Source organism: Rana temporaria, chromosome 1 (genome assembly GCF_905171775.1).
Source record: "Rana temporaria chromosome 1, aRanTem1.1, whole genome shotgun sequence".
Lineage (NCBI taxonomy): Eukaryota > Metazoa > Chordata > Amphibia > Anura > Ranidae > Rana > Rana temporaria.
Genome location: NC_053489.1, coordinates 108,386,591 through 108,401,943, shown reverse-complemented (window position 1 = coordinate 108,401,943; position 15,353 = coordinate 108,386,591). Strand labels below are relative to the sequence as shown.

The following is a 15,353-nucleotide window of genomic DNA, read 5'->3' as shown; positions in this document are numbered from 1 at the left end:
TGGCACATGTCACATGCCCCACGAGGCTGTGGGCGAGGGAGAAACCTTCATAATTCTCTCCTAAGCAAGAATTGCAGAAGTGGGACCTGTCAGAAAAAGGTACCCACGCCCAGAAAACAAAAACTGACAAAAGTAGATAAGTGTGTAAGTGTGTGTGTGTGTGGGGGGAGGGGGGTTAAAGTGGATGTAAACCCTCACATACACCCAGTGAAATCAATAGCCTCAGATGATACACAGGGATGAAACAAATCCTCCTATATACGATTTACATGTATATCTTCTGTATTCAGCTTTATATACTACTTAGAAAGTGAACCTTGTGTTAGAATTTTCACTTTCTCATTCTGCACTGTGAGAGAAGTCTTGAATTACACTGGAAAACAGCTGATTGAAGGAAAGTCACACACCCCTCTCCAGATAGGCAGAGACTCTCAGAGCTGTCCTGTGAGTAGAGCAGTTTTCTGCTAATCTATTTATAGCACCCTCCCTGACACAAAATTCAGGCTGTTTTTTTTCACATGTGTCGGAGAACTTATCAGAAGTTATCAGGCTGATAACAGAAAAATGAAGCAGGAGACAGCTACAGAGATAGTGCTTTGAAGAGAGATAACAAAACACTGCAGATACCTGTATATATGCCCAGCTCAAATTTCATGAATCGGGTTTACATCCACTTTAACCACTTAAGGACCGCCTCCTGCAGATATACGTCGGCAGAATGGCACGGCTGGGCACAAGCACGTACCTGTACGTCCTCTTTAAGCGCCCAGCCGTGGGTCGCGGGCCCGCGACCCGGTCCGAAGCTCCGTGACTGCGGTCGCAGAACGCGCGGACCCGATCGCCGCTGGAGTCCCGCGATCGGTCCCCGGAGCTGAAGAACGGGGAGAGGTGGGTGTAAACACACCTTCCCTGTTCTTCACAGTGGCAGCTTCATTAATCGTGTGTTCCCTGATATAGGGAAACACGATCAATGACGTCACATGTCCAGCCCCGCCCCCCTACAGTTAGAAAAACATATGAGGTCACACATAACCCCTACAGCGCCCCCTAGTGGTTAACTCCTAAACCGCACTGTCTTTTTCACAGTAAACAATGCATTTTTATAGCATTTTTTGCTTTGAAAATGACAATGGTCCCAAAAATGTGTCAAAATTGTCCGATGTGTCCGCCATAATGTCGCAGTCATGAAAATCGCTGATCGCCGCCATTAGTAGTAAAAAAAATTTTTTTTATAAAAATGCAATAAAACTATCTCCTATTTTGTAAACGCTATAAATTTTGCGCAAACAATCCATAAACGATTATTGCGATTTTTTTTTGTTACCAAAAATAGGTAGAAAAATACGTGTCGGCCTAAACTGAAGAATTTTTTTTTGTTTTATATATTTTTGGGGGATATTTATTATCCACTTAAGCCCCGGACCAATATGCTGGCTAAAGACCCAAGGGGTTTTTACAGTTCGGGACTGCGTCGCTTTAACAGACAATTGCGTGGTTGTGCGACGTGGCTCCCAAACAAAATTGGCGTCCTTTTTTCCCCACAAATAGAGCTTTCTTTTGGTGGTATTTGATCACCTCTGCGGTTTTTATTTTTTGCGCTATAAACAAAAATAGAGCGACAATTTTAAAAAAAATGCAATATTTTTTACTTTTTGCTGTAATAAATATCCCCCAAAAACATATATAAAAATTTTTTTTCCTCAGTTTAGGCCGATACGTATTCTTCTACCTATTTTTGGTAAAAAAAATAGCAATAATCGTTTATCGGTTGGTTTGCGCAAAATTTATAGCGTTTACAAAATAGGGGATAGTTTTATTGCATTTTTATTTTTTTTACTAGTAATGGCGGCGATCAGCGTTTTTTTTCGTGACTGCGACATTATGGCGGACACTTCGGACAATTTTGACACATTTTTGGGACCATTGTCATTTTCACAGCAAAAAATGCATTTAAATTGCATTCTTTATTGTGAAAATGACAGTTGCAGTTTGGGAGTTAAACACAGGGGGCGCTGTAACATTTAGGGATCACTGTGTATGTGTTTACTAGTGTAGGGGGGTGTGGCTGTAGGACTGACACCATCGATCGAGTCTTCCCTATAAAAGGGATCACTCGATCGATACGCCGCCACAGTGAAGCACGGGGAAGCCGTGTTTACACACGGCTCTCCCCGTTCTTCAGCTCCGGGGAGCGATCGTGACGGAGCGGCTATAAACAAATAGCCGCGCCGTCGTCCCGGATCGCTCCCCGAGCGGACCTGACCTCCGCATGTACCGGGGGGGGGTCCCGATCGGACCCCCCACCCATGTCTAGGCAGGCACGTACAGGTACGTTGATGTGCCTGTCCGTGCCATTCTGCCGACGTAAATGTACATGAGGAGGTCGGGAAGTGGTTATAGCAAAAAGTTAAAAAATATTGAATTTTTTTCAAAATTGTCGCTCTATTTTTGTTTATAGCGCAAAAAATAAAAACCGCAGAGGTGATCATATGTAGAAGAATAAGTATCGGCCTAAACTGAGGAAAAAAATCTTTTTTTTATACATTTTTGGGGGATATTTATTATGGTAAAAAGTAAAAAATATAATTTTTTTTCAAAATTGTCATTTATTTTTGTTTATAGCGCAAAAACCGCAGAGGTGATCAAATACCACCAAAATAAAGCTCTATTTGTGGGAAAAAAAGGACGCCAATTTTGTTTGGGAGCCACGTCGCACCACCGTGCAATTGTCAGTTAAAGCGACGCAGTGCCGAATCGCAAAAAGTGCTTTGGTCTTTGACCAGCAATATGATCCAGGGGTTAAGTGGTTAAATATTGCTTTTTTTTAAAAAAAAAAATCACTATTTTTTGTTTATAGCGCAAAAAATAAAAACCGCAGAGGTGATCAAATACCACCAAAAGAAAGTTTTACTTGTGGAAAAAAAGACGTCAATTTTGTTTGGGAGCCACGTCACACGACCGCGCAATTGTCAGTTAAAGCAACACAGTGCCGAATCGCAAAAAGTGCTCTGTTTAGGAAGGGGGTCTATTCTTCTGGGGCTGAAGTGGTTAAGATGGTTTTTGCTCGTCTGAAGCTCCTTTTTAACTATCCTGGCTGATCAGTAGTCTTATTTTTTGTATTTATTATCACTGCATAAAAAAGTGAAAACTATAAAAGGAAAAAAAAAGGAAACATTTAAGATTGAAAGTGACAATACAAATAATGATCTAATACACACAAAAAAAACAACCCACACTCTATAAATAGGGAAAACTGTAGAACCTTTTATTCACACAAGCAAATTTTACCTAAGTGGCTCAGTAAGTAACATTCAACATTTCCACCTTAGTAAGAGACAAATTGGCAATTTTATAGAAAATCAAGCTGCCCACAATCACTACACCACAACAATGGCTGATGGCTTTCTGCGCTTTTATTTCACTTCTGTATTTAACTACTATTCTTTTAAATTTGGTCACTTCTTCCTTTAACAAGATGTATTTTTCCTGTAATCATGGAATATAGATTATGGAGATACAAATTCTATTTAAAAATGATATCTCTTTCAACTTAAAATAATATTAATAGCTTTTCTGATCCACATAATCCTAATACTCTCTACAGCAGGGTTTCTCAACCAGGGTTCTATAGAACCATTGCGTTCCTCCAGAGGTTATTAGGGCTTTCTTATTAGCTATCTGTAAGGGGGCAATTCGTCGCAATGGCAGCATTCTTCCCACTGACCATCACACTAATGTATCATAAGTTGTAGATATAGTAATTTTTAGTAGATATTCCCTGAGCCCGGAGAGTTATTTCAAGGGTTCCTCTGTGTTGAAAAGGTTGAGAAAGGCTGCTCTACAGAAATGCCATATTCCCACAGACTGCATGGTTAAAAACTTAGGGCCAGATTCACGTAGATGAGCGGCGGCATAACGTATCGTAGATACGTTACACCGCCGCAATTTTTCATCGCAAGTGCCTGATTCACCAAGCACTTGCAATGAAAACTATGCCGGCGACCTCCGGCGCAAGGCGGGCCAATTCCAATGGGCGCGTGCCATTTAAATTAGGCGCGCTCCCGCGCCGGACCTACCGCGCATGCTTTGTTTCCGAACTCCCGCCGTGCTTTGCGCGAAGTGACGTCATTTTTTCGAACGGCGACACGCGTAGCGTAATTCCGTATTCCCGGACGGCTTACGCAAACGACATTATTTTTTAAATTTCAACGTGAGAACGACGGCCATACTTTATACAGCAATACGATTGCTGTGTAAAGTTAAGGCACCAAAAAAAACGACTAACTTTGCGACGGGAAACTAGACTAGCGGCGACGTAGCGAACGCGAAAAACCGTCGTGGATCGCCGTAACTCCTAATTTGCATACCCGACGCTGGTTTACGACGCAAACTCCCCCCAGCGGCGGCCGCGGTATTGCATCTTAAGATCCAACAGTGTAAAACAATTACACCTGTCGGATCTTATGGCTATCTATGCGTAACTGATTCTATGAATCAGTCGCATAGATAGAACAACAGATACGACGGCGTATCAGGAGATACGCCGTTGTATCTGCTCTGTGAATCTGGCCCTTAGGGCTAGATTCACAGCGGAGATACGACGGAGTATCTCAGATACTCCGTCGTATCTCTCAGGCCTCGTACACACGGCCGAGGAACTCGACGTGCCAAACACATCGAGTTCCTCGGCCAGTTCAGCCCTGAAGCCGCCGAGGACCTCGGCGGGACGAGAGCTCCCATAGAACAACGAGGAAATAGAGAACATGTTCTCTATTTCCTCGCCGAGCTCCTCGTCGGCTTCCTCGGCCGAAAGTGTACACACGACCGGGTTTCTCGGCAGAATTCAGCCAGAAACTCGGTCGGAAGCTGAATTCTGCCGAGGAAACTGGTCGTGTGTACGGGGCCTCAGAGTATCTATGCGACTGATTCATAGAATCAGTTACGCATAGATAGCCCTAAGATCCGACAGGTGTAATTGTTTTACACTGTCGGATCTTAGGATGCAGTACCGCGGCCGCCGCTGGGGGGAGTTTGCGTCGTAAACCAGCGTCAGGTATGCAAATTAGGAGTTACGGCGATCCACAACGGTTTTTCGCGTTCGCTACGACACCGCTAGTCTAGTTTCCCGTCGCAAAGTTAGTCGTCGTTTTGGGTGCCTTAACTTTACACAGCAAACGTATTGCTGTATAAAGTATGGCCGTCGTTCCCGCGTCGAAATTTAAAAATTCACGTCGTTTGCGCAAGCCGCCCGGGAATACGGAATTACGCTACGCGCGACGCCGTTCGAAAAAATTACGTCACTGCGCGCAAAGCACGGCGGGAATTTCGAAAACAAGTATGCACAGTAGGTCCGGCGCGGGAGCGCGCCTAATTTAAATGGCACACGCCCATTTAAATTACGCGGGCTTACGCCGGAGGCCGCCGGTGTAATTTTTCACGCAAGTGCTTGGTGAATCAGGCACTTGCGATGAAAAATTGCGGCGGTGTAACGTATATACGATACGTTACGCCGCCGCGATTCTACCTGAATCTGGCCCTTAGTTACTTAAAAATCTTGTTGTGGCTACCCTGTGAGACTTAAAAAAAACGTTGTTTAGGAATATTTAGTTACTTACATCATAGGCTAGGGTGACCAGAAATCCCTGGTTTCCGGGGTAAAGTCCCTGAATTGAGGACACTGTCCCCTTACCAAGTCTGCCCCCGGTTTTGTCCCTGGATTGTATTTGAACAGGGGCTGGGGCAATTTCAAAGACAGTTGCCACGTACACACGGTCGGAATTTCCGACAACAAATGTTCGATGTGAGCTTGCTATAGGAAAATCCGACCATGTGTATGCTCAATCGGACATTTGCTGTCGCAATTTCCGACAACAAATGTTTGAAAGCTAGTTCTCAATTTTTCCGACAACAAAAGTTCTTGTCGGAAATTCCGATCGTCTGTATGCAATTCCAATGCACAAAAATCCTACGCATGCTCGGAATCATTGAACTTCATTTTTCTCGGCTTGTCATAGTGTTGTACGTGACCGAGTTCTTGGCGTTCGGAATTTCCAACATTTGTGTGACCGTGAGTATGCAAGACAAGTTTGAGCCAACATTCCGTCTGAAAAAAATCCACGGTTTTATTGTCAGAATGTCCGATAGTGTGTATGCGGCAAGTCAGTGCAGAATAATAAAAAAAAAAATCTGAATCACACACCTCCACTTCGCCGCTCCTACTAGCTTGGGGGGGGGGGTTGTGTGTATTTGTGCCCCTTTCTGATGATCATGTGCTGGTCAGAGCGGAGAGAATATTTGTTCAGTTTCAGGTGCATGCCCATTCAGCTTCGTTCGCATGCTCTTCTGCCTTGGCTCAAGTCCCGGCCAGCCGTCTGCCTGATTATCTCCTTGCCTTCCCTGGCGGAGTGATCTTCCTCTGCTCCCCACCCAGTAGTAGCCGGGGCCCAGAGAGTAAGACTTGACAGGCTGTGAAACGGGCGGCGACAGGCAGAGAGTCACTGATTGCCGCCATTACTAGTAAAAAATAAAAATATGTCCCCGGAATTTATTTGAAAAATCTGGTCACCTTATCATAGGCGTGCACAGGGGGTGTGCCGGATGCCTCTAATTCAGGCACAGCTTCGGGGGGGGGGGGGGGGTGTGTTTTGGTTCACCCCCAGCTCTGTGACCATCTTTGGTGGCTGTCTACACTGCACAATGACTGACTGAAAAAATGCACAGTGTTTCCAAAGCTAAGTGTCTATTTATTAATTTTATTTTAAATACATTTTAAAATATGTGTGTATATATATATATATATATATATATATATTGATATATACACATACACACACATATGCACGCACACGTGTGTATTTGAGCTTAGGGGTGCACACCCTAATGCAAGAGGCTGCGCACACCCATGGCTTACATACAACTAATACATGTTAAAAAAAAAAAAAAGCTACAAAACAAGCTATAATAAATTCTAATTCTAAATTTGGTGTTAGGGTTCATTTGTAAGTGTGTGTTACTGCAAGCACAAAGGTTTGAAAGGGCCTCCATTTTTTGAGAACATTTAGAAACTTTGTAACGTCTAATGAGATTGGACGGATATACCAGCCAACTTTGTTTAAGAAGGATCTCATACCATATTTAATTTATCTGACAGATGAAATATAATACAATCTTTGTCTTATCACACACTTTGCTGTGTGTGTGGGTCAAGTTTTTTTTGCTTTTCTTTTTTTTTTTTTTAAAGGTTTTTATTAGCCATATACACATTCACATAAAATGACAGCATATAAAAAGTACACGATTGGAAGAAAAACATTCTTAAAGCAGGGAGGATAATAAATCCCCTATCCTTCATTCCCATATACATCAAAATGACAGAGAACAATCCTAACACGGATTCTCATAAAGTGCATACAGCATTTTCTTAACTTATAGCTACTACTAAACCTCGCCCTCTTGTCTAGGAGACACTAATTAGTACAGTAGTTCATATCATGTAAAATAGCTATCAGAGAACAGAAAAACAGATTAAAGAAAATAGAGCAAAAAAAACAACCCCAAGAGAACATGAACAAAAAACCCTTCTCGTGTGCCATGTGCCGCTGTCCCTCCAATCCCCACAGTCCTCCCCACATCAAGTACACAATAAGTATCACATAATTCAATCAAGAACAACATTCCCTTATGTCTCTCCAGGATTGGTGTCCATGGAGTCAACCCATCTACCCCATACACCACGGAATTTTTTCCTACTACCTCTTGCTTCATAGGTCATTTTATACATCGTGACATTAGTGTTGACCAACCCCTTCCAGGCAGACAGAGTGAGATAGTCCCTCTTCACCCAATTCAGTACAATCAGCATTCTGACATAGTAAAAGAGCAACCTCAAAAACATCCGCATGTTATTACTCATTACTTCATCCTCTATGATGCCTAGGAGACACAAAAGTGGGCTACATATATTTGGGAGATCAAAAGTATCTGCAATAAACTGTGTAACCTGCAACCATAACGGACGAATCCTGTTACATTCCCACACCATATGAATAAAGGTGCCTTCTGCCACCAGGCACTTATGACAAACAGGGTTCTCTCTTCTGCCCATCCTATATAATCTGTGTGGTGTGTAATACATTTGGTGCAGGTATCTCAGTTGTATTAGTTTGTCCCTAGCGGAGATCACCGTAGGGAGATAAGATATCAGAACCTCCTCCCAATGGGATTCAGTCAATTCAGGGACCACAACAGTCCACCTAAGTCTCGCCTTTTCCTCCCTTGGCTGTTTCCTTCCCATGAGCATAGAATAATAAGTAGAGATCAGTTTAGTGTGTTCAGGATTCAGTAGCAATGCTTCCAGCTTAGTGTTCTCCAAAACAATGGGGGTCCCACACCAAACTGAGCTTTAACAGCATGCTTCAGTCTAGTGTATTGGAACATCCATGTTTCAGGCACACCCAGCTCCCCCCTCGCGTGAATGTTTTTAGTTCTCCCCTATCAAACAATTGATGCAGATAGACTAGGCCAAATTTGGCCCATCTATGCCCATCATCTTTTTTTGCTTTTCTAATCTGGGTTTCAGCCTGTCCATTGGAACGTTCATAAAGCAGCTTCACTGCAATAATCACTAGATGGCACCAATATCAAGAAAGTAGTAGAGTAGATGGCACTCCACAGCTCACCAGCTAACAATAACATGCTAAAAATATACAGACTGCTCTAAAAGGTCACAGTTGATATTTAGAATGGTTTATGGGAAATACTGATTCTGACACTTTTGCTTATTTGTAAACCTGCTCTGGGCAACTTCTTTACTCATTTAGACCACATTTTAAAAAGGTGAAAATTAAAGATCTTCAGAGAAAGCTTTCTGCTGGATTGTGTTCTAAAGAGTTTCTTGAAAATTAGCAACGTATCTTAGTTATGGATTGAGTGGGTAAGAGTTAGAGCCTCTGTAAGATTTTTATTGCTATCCGAGTCCCTGTTGGGGAGAGATATGCTGTGGATAAGAGATGCAGAGGTATGTTATGGGTGGGAATGCAGAAGTGAGCTGCAGAAAAAGGGTGCAGAAAGTAGGCTGTGGATGCAGATGTAGAGGTGAGCTGTGGACCAGATTGCAGAGTTGTGATGTCTGTGGTGGGGTAGAGGTGAGCTGTGGGCAATGGTGCAGGGATAAGCTGTAGACAGTTGTGCAGAGGTGAACTATGAATGTTGGGGTGTAGAGGTAAGCTGCAGAAAACGGGCACAGAGGAGAGCTGTGGAAGAGGGGTGCAGAGATGAGCAGTGGATGGTTGCTTTGGGGGAAGTTTTACTTCGGAAGATGAGATATAAAGTGCCTTGAAAACATTTTGTCATGTTACAACCAAAAACGTAAAAAGTGGCACATAATTGTGAAGTGGACGGAAAATTATAAATGGTTTTCACATTTTTTTACAAATAAATATCAAAAAAATGTGAGGTGCATTTATATTCAGCCCCCCCTGAGTCAATAATTTGTAGAACCACCTTGTGCTGCAATTACAGTTGCAAGTCTTTTTGGGGATGTCTCTACCAGCTTTGCACATCTAGAGAGTGACGTTTTTGCACACTCTTCTTTGCAAAATAGCTCAAGCTCTGCCAGATTGGATGGAGAGCATCTATGAACAGCAATTTTCAAGTCTTGCCACAGATTCTCAATTGAATTTAGGTCTGGACTTTAACTGTGCCATTCAAACACATAAATATGCTTTGATGTAAACCATTCCATTGCAGCTCTGGCTGTATTTTCGGGTCATTGTCCTGCTTGAAGGTGAACCTCCGCCCCAGTCTCAAGACTTTTGCAGACTTTAACAGGTTTTCTTCTAAGATTGCCCTGTATTTGGCTCCATCTATCTTCCCAAGAACTCTGACCAGCTTTCCTGTCCCTGCTGAAGAAAAGCATCCCCACAACATGATGCTGCCACCACCATGTGCAGTGTTAGTTTTCCGCCACACATAACGTTTTGCTTTTAGGCCAAAAAGTTCAATTTTGGTCTCATCTGACCAGAGCACCTTCTTCCACATGTTTGATGTGTCCCTCACATGGTTTCTCACAAAAACTGCAAACAGGACTTCTTATGGCTTCCCCATGTTCTCATTGGCATTTTGGGTATAAAAGACTATCTCTACAACCCCACGTATTGCAACTGCTGAGGTGTCCTGAAAGAAGAGGTGGGATAGCTTCTGTGTGGCGGACACTGACACCAAAGGGGCAGCAGCCAAACAGTATTCCCATACCTCCCCATCTATATTGCCCACGTCTCTCTCCCATCCCCATCCCCTCCTACATGGCAAGTCCCCATCCCCCTGTATTGCACCTAGAAGCATGGAGTATACTCGGGAGATCATACCCTTTTTATCTGAAGCCATAAATACCTCCCCTTTAATGTTGTGGTCTGTCAAGATGAGGTCTGATATCCGTACTTGTGCAGTCAGGGCGTGTTTAAAATTGTTTCGTGGGGATGTTATATTCCTGTTATAACTCTATAAAGGCTTTAAGTGTACACCCTTGGTAAATTTGATAGACATACATTATTCAAGCTTTTTCCCAGTCTCTAAAACATACCAGTTTTACTTTCTCCCCACATTGGGAGTTGCGCCAAAGTGGGGTGCATGCCAAAAAGCCTGTTATTTCCACAGTGGTTAGTAAAAGTACTGTTGGTAGGCCTGATGCCAGATGAGGGAAGCCTCCCTCTAAATGAGCGAGGGCGTGGTATTCTGAGCCTTCAGTGATGAGCATATTCCTAACTGAGTCCGAGGGGTCAGATAACCCCCAACCCCCCAGTTGTTAAATTTGTGAAGCTAGAAAGTAGGCTCGGGAACAGCCAGACCCCTTTCTCTTTTCCCACTTGAGGAATTGTTAATCCAATGCGGGCTACTTTTTTATGCCAGAATAATTTGCGGAGCTGGGAATCTATACGCATGAACCACTTTTGCAGAATGCATCGGGAATTATTAAAAAACGTACAGGAGCTGGGGACCATTTTTATTAAATTGATCCTTCTTACAACCGACAGAGGAAGCTTACACCACAGAGAACACTTCTCATGGAATTTGGTTAATATCGGTACCAATTTCAATCAAATGTAATCCGTTGGCGCAGGAGAGACCTGTATTCCCAAATATTTAAATTTTTGAACCACCTCCACAGCCCTCACGCACTCTGGTAGCATACAAGGAAGCGGGTCTAATGGCATCAGTTTATTGAGAATCCAGACAATTTTCAGAAATCATCAATAAGTTTCATTACTGCTTGTAGCGATCCCGTCGTATCACCCAGGTATAGTAGAGTATCGTCCGTGTACAAGGAGACCACCTCCGATCTCTGGCCTCTCCTAAACCCTACTATCTCAGGCGATGTTCGTATTGCAAGTGGCCTGAGGTTCCAGGGCCAGGGCAAAGAGCAGGGGTGACAAAGGACACCCCTGCCTAGTGCCCCAGTGAAGCTCAAATGGCTCAGACAGTTCCCTCTAATGTGAGCCGAGGGTGCAGAATAAATAACTTTTATCCATTCTAAAATTGCTTTACCAACTCCGAAACGCTCCAAGACCTTCCACGTATATAGCCATTCCACACTGTCGAAGGCCTTGGCAGCGTCAAGCGTAAAGACTGCCCTGTTGCCCGTGTTGTCCACCAGCAGTTGTAGATTCAAAAAAAGGCGTCTAAGCTTCTGGGCTGTGGACCGGGCTAGGATAAAGCCCTATGGACTATCTTTTGAATGACTTTGGACAATCTCGATGCCAAGACTTTTGCCAGTAATTTGACATTCACCATTAACAGGGAGATGGGCCTGTTCGACTAGACCAGTGTTTCTCAATTCCAGTCCTCAGGCCCCCCCAACAGGTCAGGTTTTCAGGATTTCCCTCAGATGAAAAGGCTGTGGTGATTACTAAGGCCGTGAAACTGATCAAATCACCTGTGCAAAATAATGGAAATCCTGAAAAGCTGACCTGTTGGGGGGAGTCTGAGGACTGGAATTGAGAAACACTGGACTAGACTAACATGGCATGCTTTCCTGGTTTCAACAGGACGACAATAATTGCCTCATTCATTGAGTGAGGTTACTGCCCTGACTCCAGAGCCCCATTATATACTTTGAGCAAAAAAAGGCATCAGTTGTTTTTACCAATCTCCCATATACCTCAGACGAAAGTCTGTCTGTGCCTGGAGATTTTCCATTAGGGGCCAATTTTAGCGCCATAAGGAGTTCCTCCTCTGTAATCAGATCATAGATTGATAGCAGCTGCTGTCAATCAAATCCAGTGACACACAGAGCAGGGTGCAGGGCGGGGCTGAGTCCTGCTGTCACTGTGTCACTGGAGTGTGACTAAACGGGTGCCCCCATGCAAAGTGGCTCTCATGGGGGCACCCGATGAAGAGGGGCCAGGAGCGCCGCCAGGGCACCCCAGAAGAAGAGGATTGGGGCCTCTCTGTGCAAAACCGTTGCACAGAGCAGGTAAGTATATCATGTTTGTTATTTAAAAAAAAAAAAACTTTACAACCACTTTAACATACAGTGCAAGAGGCCTAGCCTCTAAACCTTTAACTTTTTGTTAGGACAGACAGTGTTCAAACCTAGTTATAATTGATAATGAAGATCTTCCTGCACAGTACAGACCGGCTTAACTATGGAAAACACAGCCAACCAGCCCCCTCACAAACAAAGACAAAGTAGTAGGATTTTCCCTGCTGGGGCGTCCAGAATATAGCATTTAAAAAAGGTAAGCTGCAATTTTTAATTTTCTTCTTAAATTGGAATTTCAGGCTACACTTAACTAATCTTAAAGATGCTTCATCCCCCCTTTTACTGACTAACCTGTGTAAGAAAGTTGTATATACTTACCTATTACGGGCTGCTCCAGTCCAGTCATGTGTCAGCCATGCAATCAAGTTATGTGTAATAAAATGGAATGACACAGGGAAAAAGTATTAAACACAGGCATGTAAAGCCAAGACACCAGTTGAAATCTATCAGTAATTAGCAAGCAATCCTGCAGTGCAAATTAATATCAGCTGGTTCAGTCTCAAATGATGGCCTATAAAAAAGGTGTCTTATTACCAAGGTGTCACACAAGAAACCTCTCATGATGGGTAAAAGCAAAGAACTCTCTCCAGACCATTGAATTTAGTTTTTTTTGCTAAACATACTGATGCCATTGGTTACAGAAGGATTTCTAAACTTCTGAATGGTCCAGTGAGCATTGTTGGGGCCATAATCCAGAAGTGGAAAAACATTATTTTACCATAAACCGGCCACAATAAGGTGCTCCTTGCAAGATTTCTGACAGAGGAGTGAAAATAATTGACAGAAGGGTTGTCAAATGGACAAGGAACACTTGTGGAGTACTTTAGAAAGACTCAGAGCAGGTACAAGTGTTTCAAAGAAAACAATAAGTAATGCACTCAACCGACATGACCTTTATGCACGCTCACCACGCAAGACTCCATTGCTGAAGAAAAAAACATGTGGAAGCTTGTTTAGAGTTTGCTACGCGACATTTAACAAGCCTGTAATATAATGGGAGAATATAGTCTGGTCAGATGAGACCAAAATTGTTGATAAAAATCTGCTACCATCTACCAGGATGATGAAGATGAAACAAGGGTGGACATTTTAGTAAGGCAATAATTCCAAACTCAAGGCCAAGCTGTTAGAATGTTCCAGCCAATCACCTGACTTGAATACAACAGAAAATCTATGGAGAGAACTAAAGATAAGAGTTCATAGAAGAGGCCCACGAAACCTTCAAAATTTAAAGGCTATTTGTGTCGAAGAATGGTCCAAAATCACGCCTGAGCAATGAATGCGATTAGTTTCTCCATACAGGAGGTGTTTTGAAGCTATCATTACCAACAAAGGTTTTTGTACGAAGTATTAAATTATTTTTAGTTAGCGTGCATAATACTTTTTCCCTGTGTCATTCCATTTTATTACACATAACTTCATTTCTGAACTTGTTTGTTTTGGTTGTATGTATGGATTGCATTTCAATAGTACCTTTAGAAATATATTTACCTAGAAAAATGGTGACGTGTTCAATACTTATTTTACCCGTTATATATATATATATATATATACACACACACAGTTGCAAGAAAAAGTATGTGAACCCTTTTGGAATGATATGGATTTCTGCACAAATTGGTCATAAAATGTGATCTGATCTTCATCTAAGTCACAACAATAGACAATCACAGTCTGCTTAAACTAATAACACACAAAGAATTAAATGTTACCATGTTTTTTTTGAACACACCATGTAAACATTCACAGTGCCGGTGGAAAAAGTATGTGAACCCCTAGACTAATGATATCTCCAAGAGCTAATTGGAGTGAGGTGTCAGCCAATTGGAGTGCAATCAATGAGATGAGATTGGAGGTGTTGGTTACAGCTGCCCTGCCCTATAAAAAAACACACACCAGTTCTGGGTTTGCTTTTCACAAGAAGCATTGCCTGATGTGAATGATGCCTCACACAAAAGAGCTCTCAGAAGACCTACGATTAAGAATTGTTGACCTGCATTAAGCTGGAAAGGGTTATAAAAGTATCTCCAAAAGCCTTGCTGTTCATCAGTCCACGGTAAGACAAATTGTCTATAAATAGAGAAAATTCTGCACTGCTGCTACTCTCCCTAGGAGTGTCCGTCCTGTAAAAATGACTGCAAGAGCACAGCACAGACTGATCAATGAGGTGAAGAAGAGTGTCAGCTAAAGACTTACAAAAGTCTCTGGCATATGCCAACATCTCTGTTAGCGAATCTACGATACGTAAAACACTAAACAAAAATGGATTTCACGGGAGGATACCACAGAGGAAGCCACTGCTGTCCAAAAAACATTGCTGCACGTTTACAGTTTGCACAAGAGCACTTGGATGTTCCACAGCAGTACTGGCAAAATAAATATTCTGTGGATGGATGAAACCAAAGTTGAGTTGTTTGGAATAAAAAGAGGCACAGCACACCAACATCAAAACCTTATCCCAACTGTGAAGTATGGTGGTGGGGGCATCATGGTTTGGGGCTGCTTTGCAGCTTTAGGGCCTGGACGGATTGCTATCATCGAAGGAAAAATTAATTCCCAAGTTTATCAAGACATTTTGCAGGAGAACTTAAGGCCATCTGTCCACCAGCTGAAGCTCAACAGAAGATGGGTGTTGCAACAGGACAAAGACCCAAAGCATACAAGTAAATCAACAACAGAATGGCTTAAACAGAAGAAAATACGCGATCTGGAGTGGCCCAGTCAGAGTCCTGACCTCAACCCGATTGGAGTGCTGTGGCATGACCTCAAGAAAGCGATTCACACCAGACATCCCAAGAATATTTCTGAAATAGTT

General features: G+C 42.8%; 1 protein-coding gene across 3 annotated transcripts in view; it reads right to left on the bottom strand.

Annotated features, from left to right (window-relative positions):
• The window catches only part of RASGRF2 (Ras protein specific guanine nucleotide releasing factor 2), a 486,592-nt gene that overhangs the window by 23,261 nt on the left and 447,978 nt on the right, over positions 1–15,353 (bottom strand). The window lies entirely within an intron of this gene.